This window comes from Schistocerca piceifrons, chromosome 2 (assembly GCF_021461385.2).
Source record: "Schistocerca piceifrons isolate TAMUIC-IGC-003096 chromosome 2, iqSchPice1.1, whole genome shotgun sequence".
Lineage (NCBI taxonomy): Eukaryota > Metazoa > Arthropoda > Insecta > Orthoptera > Acrididae > Schistocerca > Schistocerca piceifrons.
The window spans coordinates 879689321-879695957 of NC_060139.1; the positions used below are offsets into that span (position 1 = coordinate 879689321).

Sequence of the window (6637 nt, forward strand, 5' to 3'; positions counted from 1 at the left end):
GATTCGGAACTACCTCGTCCTTTGTTTTTTATGATGATGGTGATGATGATGATGATGATGTTTGGTTTGTGGGGCGCTCAACTGCGCGGTTATCAGCGACCGTACAAATTCCGCACCTTTGCTCAGCCCAATCTCGCCACTTTCATGATGATGATGATAAAATGATGAGAACAACACAAACACCCAGGTACCTCGAGGCAGCTGAAAATCCCTGACCCCGCCGGGAATCGAACCCGGAACCCTGTGCTCGGGAAGCGAGAACGCGACCGTGAGACCATGAGCTGCGGACATTTGTTTATGTAACTTTAAGTGATCTTAACAACGAATAACACTTCGCACAGCGTACGAGCTGAGAAAAAAATTATTATTCAGGAGAAAGAGCTTGACAAATTGAGCAAGTCAGTAAAGCGTTGGTCCACCTCCGGCTCCTATGCTAACAGTTATTCCGCCTGGCAATGACTGATAGAGTTATTTGGTGTCCTCCTGAGGGATATAGTACTACATACTGTCCCACAGGCGCGTTAAATCGTCAAAATCAGGAACTGGTTGGAGGATCCTCCCATAATGCTCCAAACGTTCTCAGTTCGGGAGAGAGCCAGCAAACTTGCTAGCAAAAGTATGATGTGGCAAGAACGAAGACAAGAAGTAGAAACTCTCGCTATGTGTGGGCGAGCATTATCTTGCTGAAAAGCAAGTCCAGGGTGGCTGCCATGAAGGGCAACAAAACAGGCGTAGAATATCGTCGACGTACTGCTGTGCTGCGAAAGTGCTGCGGATGTCAACCAAAAGGGATTGAAGTATTTTTTTGTTAATATAAGGGAGTGATTTTGAAAGGTAGTCGACAGATCGCACAAGTAGTGAACTTTTGTAAAACCTAGCTTCAAATGCGCTGAACTAAGGCCAACTTACACTGGTACAGTGCTGATACAGAGATATTTTGTTGAAAAACATAACTCAAGAAGTTTAAAACTGAGATGTGCCACCATATCTCAACCTCACCTTTACTGGCGTTCTTTGTGGTAGTTTTCACATAAATAATGACATGTCTTATTTCATCACGTGCTTCTTTGCATGTACTGAAGATTGCTCTCCTAAGGCATATCGTACCAATGAGGAACACAGTATACGAAAACTTGAGGCGATGTCGCCAACAGCCTAGCCGCAGTGGTAACACTGGTTCCCTTCAGATTACGGAAGTTAGGTACTGTCGGGCTTGACTAGCACTCGGATGGGTCTCTGTCCGGGTCCGCCAAGTTGGCAATTGGGCTACGCTCAGCCCTTCTGAGCCGAATTGAGGAGCTACTTGATTGAAAAGTAGCGGCACCTGTCACGAAAACTGACAGCGGCCGGGAGAGCGGTGTGCTTTCCACATGCCCCTTCGTATCCGCATCCGGTGACGCCTAATGTCTGAGGAAGACTTGGCGGTCGGTGGGTACCGTTGGATCTTGAAGGCCTGTTCGGACGGTGTTTGTTTGTTTGAGATGATGTGGAGATGATCCGAATTACTGTTCTACTGCTTTTATTATAGCTTAGCCTTACAATGATAACCGGTTTCGCTCATATTCTTAACATCTTCAGACTTAAATTAACTGCAGAGCGACCTGTCGGCTTCATGGGCTGCTAGCAGCCCCTTTATATTTTTAGCGTGCAAAGACAAATGCGACAGAACACTGTATTTAAAATATTAGAATAAGCATTGTTGCTGTCGTATCTCGAAAGATACAGTTATTAGTGCGCTGAGCACAGACTTCTGCTTCTGTTAAGTGTAAACGCGTTTTTGGTAGTAGAGACGACAAAGGAGATAACACTACAGAATCTTGCAGAAGAGGGGAAGATCTATGTGTCAAGCCATATCTGCAAGTTAGCAACTGTAAATACCTTATAAGAATGTTGGGGAATGTGCTTTTGCCGGGTTTTAAACATGTCGCATTTATGGATTGACTGTGAGTAGACACAAACGTAATCGCTTTTATTTTCTGCCGTTGTCAAAATTCTAATAACTTGTCTTCTACATACGGATAAGCAATTGATGATCAAATATAGTTAGCGAAACCAGTCGTGACTTTGAATAAAGACTTTTAACAGTCGTGATGGTCCTTCTTATTTAGTATGGAATATTTCGACTGCAGATGTCCTACATACAAAGTGTTACTTTGAGTGAGTTCCCTCGTAGTTATGGAGAACTAATTTTGTCGACAGTGTAACCATGAAACCATCTTTAAAATATTGAGAGCTTTACCTGAATATAAACACCACCCAACGATGCCAGCCTAAATTCCTTTAGCCCACGGTTCTATCAAACTAACACATTGTATACAACTGCAATACATTGCAGCAACCTCACTTCGTAGTACATGCGTCACTTACAGCTCACGCAATGTATGATAGTAATGGATTTGAAAATCTGAACGATACAAGCTTCGCTGTGTAACTACTATTCCAATGATAGGCGTCCGGTAGATCCTAATCGGCTGTAAAAGAAATGTGATGCTTATATTAATGTACTAAGAGCAAGCATATCTGGACTCTGGTGACAAGCGGTAGGTCTCTGACAGCGATACGTGGCTGTGTTATCTCGTGATAACGTCTGATAAGAGAACGATAAGGAGTCGTGCTACTTCCTTGTTCCCTGAGCGTTACATTCACAACATTTACAGGGGGTCCGCAAGTCAGGTTTCCGTAAATTGATTTCTCAATACCGCTCTGGTTGGTCGAATAAACAAACCAATAGGGGTTCTGGAAATGCGGCTCGGGCTGCCAAATTTCTTCTTCCACCGTTCATATTCCCTCCTAACTGAACGCTCAATCGTTTTTGAACTGTGCTACGGTTCGCCTTTAAAAATGTTGGTTACTCTGACTGAAGTGAGCCGGCCGGTGTGGCCGTGCGGTTGTAGGCGCTTCAGTCTGGAACCGTCTGACCGCTTCGGTCGCAAGTTCGAATCCTGCCTCGGGCATGGATGTGTGTGATGTCCTTAGGTTAGTTAAGTTTAAGTAGTTCTAAGTTCTAGGGGACTGATGACCACAGATGTTAAGTCCCATAGTGCTCAGAGCCGTTTGAACCATTTGACTGAAGTGATTTTTGTGCATTAAAGGATAAAAAGCTTTGTTCCATACCAATAACTGTTATTGTGTTGCATGTAAAAGAAGCACAGGAAGAGTATCTGTAAGAAATGACTTACTAGGGGCTGTGTGTGTGTGTGTGTGTGTGTGTTTGTGTGTGTGTGTGTGTGTGTGTGTGTGTGTTTGTGTATGTGTATGTGTGTGTGTTACAGATGTGCATGGGCACATGCTACGACGGAGATCCGGCGAGGTTAAGCGTCTTTTCTTTGTTTAGTTTTCACTTTATGGCACAACTTTCCTTGATTTTTCTTTCTAGTGCTAAGTGTCTTAGGCGTTAATGTGATTATTGCTACATTACGGCCAGTATTACATGTACCTAACACATGCCAGCGATCCAAAGGAACACGGAATGTCCTCCGACTTTGCCTGTGGTGAAATGGGATGGTATTTAATGGGGAACCTGGGTCTTCCAGGCGTAACCGTTAGATTTTGAAGCCGGAGCTGCATTTCTCATTCAAGTGGCCTCTTCATGAAAGTGAATATACCCTACTTCAATGGTTCGACAAACGATATATCATTGACTACTACTTCGCGCGCCCGCACGGCTTTCCGGGCGGGAAGGAGCGCCTAGTCCCCGGCACGAATCCGCCCGGCGGATTTGTGTCGAGGTCCGGTGAACCGGCCAGTGTGTGGATGGTCTTTAGGCGGTTTTCCATCTGCCTCGGCGAATTCGGGCTGGTTCCCCTTCTTCCGCCTCAGTTACACTATGTCGTCGATTGCTGCGCAAACAAGTTCTCCACGTACACGTACACCACCATTACTCTACCACGCAAACATAGGGTTACACTCATCTGGTGTGAGACGTTTCCCTTGGGGGGTCCACCGGGAGCCGAACCGCACAATAACCCTGGGTTCGGTATGGGGCGGCGAAGGGGTGAAGTGGACTGCGATAGTCGTCGTGTGGTTGTGGACCACGGCGGCTGCGGCGGGGACGGAGCCTCTCCGTCGTTTCTAGGTCCCCGGTTAACATACAAAACAATACAATACTGCTTCACGCGTTGAAACCACGTCCCCCTGGCAGCAAGAAATGTTTGACTGTAGGGGAAGCCATTTGTAGCGAGAACGGAGCTACTCACATTGCATGCAAATTACTGTCCAGTATGTCATGATGTGGGAAACGACGATAAAAAGTACAGTTAGGATACGAAGTGAACGGCTGAAACTACGAAAACCAGCGTAAGAGGATAACTTTCACTTAACAGTATGGAATACTCCGATTCTTGCATGGTTTTCCCCAACGTTTCTTAATGCAGTCAGAAATGACAAGAAGGAAGATTAAAACATAGCGCCCCGCCGACGAGGAGGTAATTTGAGACGGAACGTAGATGGGATTGCACATAGATGGGAAACGTGAGTGGGCCATGTCCTTGTCAAAGGCACAATCCAGTTACTAAACTTAACCGATTTAGGAAGACGACCTGAAACCTAAATCTGAATCGCCAAACGGCGAAAAGAATCGAAATCCTCCCAAACGCAAGTATATGAACCAACTTATTTGGTGGGATAGTCTTCAACTTTCGGAACGAAAGAAATAGAGGAACTGCAGTTCTCAAAGTATATTAGAAAATACTGAACGTAATAAGCAGAAAATAATAGCACTGGAGCAGTCATTTATTCAAATTAGTAGTAGAAATTGCAAATACCATGTAACCAATATGAAGAAAATACTGGACAAAGTATGAAGAAAATAGTAGTGCTATGTAAGACAATTATTTCCCAAAAATCTAAGAAACGTGCCAAAATAATAGGAATATAGGCAATGTAACACATTTCACACGTCATATGACAGTTGGAGCATTTAGCACAGTAGTCGAACATAGTTACTGAACAAATATAATATTTTGTGCGTATGGTACATACCCAGTTACACCAAGAGGAAGACTATGCTGTATTCTGCTTCTCGCGCGTCCCACTAACGTACAAGCAACTTCAGCGCTATCATACATTTTATACCACAGGGAATGCAGTGTCATCGTTAAGCGCTGGGTCATCCTTGCGTAGCAGTCAAATAATCTGATTAGATAAGGACACTGGGATGTTCCAGCCGGATCTATCCTAATAAGGAATACCTAATTGCTGCAAATGACCGATATCGGCAACCGGATTCTCTTAAGTTCAGAGGGCAAGGGCGTGTAGTAGGTACTCAGCAACTCCACTGCTAATCGTTCTCTAGTGTACAGAGCATGCACACTACCATACAAAAGGAATTTCAAATATATAAAATAATTGCAGTTGTATAAAGAAAATGCAGAGTATAACGGAACACTGTACACGGTCGCAACTTTGAGGTGAGGGTTGCGGAACTTTATAGACGAGCGTGGACAACACATAGACATAAGATTGTCTAGAGGGAATATTTGAGCTATACCCCCACAAAATGTTACTTTCAGCAACATAAACTCTTTACAAAAATCAAATTTTTCTTGAGTCATATGAGTCTCAACTGTAACTTCTGTCATGATTGAAGATGAGAATGAGAATCATATCTCTCAGGGAAAATTTGATTCCATCGGATCAATAGATCACCTATGCCTGAGGTACAGGCAGGATATCCTCATTACGTCCAAAGCTGGTGTGGCTATTCCAGTACTGTACAGTGTGGGCAATACTGACGATTTAAGAAGGGGAAAATAGACTGAAGGTGAAATTTGTGTTAGAGGGGGCATTGGACGAGGCCAGTACGAGCAGCTGTGTTAGCTATACTGCTAAGGTTGTTTAATGGCTGAAACATGCGCCTCAGTAAGCAAAACCCGGTCCATAGCACAAATTTTAATCGCTACTTCAGCTTATGTCATTATCTACAAAAATATGTAGCGAAACATCACCGTAATAAAACATGATAACCATCGAGAGTGCTTAGCTGCTGTAGTAGTTGCTTTGTTGCTGTGTATTTGTAAATAATAAAATCGTATTTCTTTCAAGTAAAGGACTAGTTGTATTTACAGCACTTCTCAGTGTTAAAGCAGACGTTGCACTTTCTGAATAACATACTTTCTCAAACATTACACATTCGAGGTAAAATACGACTTTATCCTGTATATTATGTGAACAGAAAATTACGTATGTCACATGTCACATGCTCCTGAAATTGTGTAGGCTGAAATCCACGCCAGTATTTGGTACTGAGAATAATATAAAGTCACAATACCTTTCATCGTCTTCTCCAGGTGTCCAACATCTGCTAACTATTTACGTTTTTTAATTTTTTTTCTTTTAATTTGTGGTAAGATCCAAAGTGCTGAGGTCATCGGTCCCTAAGCTTACACACTACTTAATCTAACTTGAACTAACTTACACTAAGGACAACGCACACACCCATGCCCGAGGGAGGACTCGAACCTCCGACGGGAAGAGCCGCGCAAACCGTGACAAGGCGCCTTCGAACGCGTGGCTACTCCACGCGCTTTTGTTTTTAAAGAATTCAGCTGGTAACTATTTACAGTTGTGTTCTGTACGTAATTAGCAGTGATACATATTACGAAATAATACACCAACTGTAATCACTGAAAGCTATAAG

General features: G+C 43.5%; 1 protein-coding gene across 2 annotated transcripts in view; it reads right to left on the minus strand.

Annotated features, from left to right (window-relative positions):
• The window catches only part of LOC124776287 (glutathione S-transferase 1-like), a 28306-nt gene extending 23243 nt beyond the window's left edge, over positions 1-5063 (minus strand). The window contains exon 1 of one of the 2 annotated variants that reach the window (XM_047251196.1): positions 4981-5063. The gene's annotated coding sequence lies outside the window, so the exon portion shown is untranslated. The remainder of the gene's footprint in view (positions 1-4980) is intronic. The other variant, XM_047251195.1, reaches the window with a different exon arrangement.
• Positions 5064-6637: the final 1574 nt, after the last annotated feature.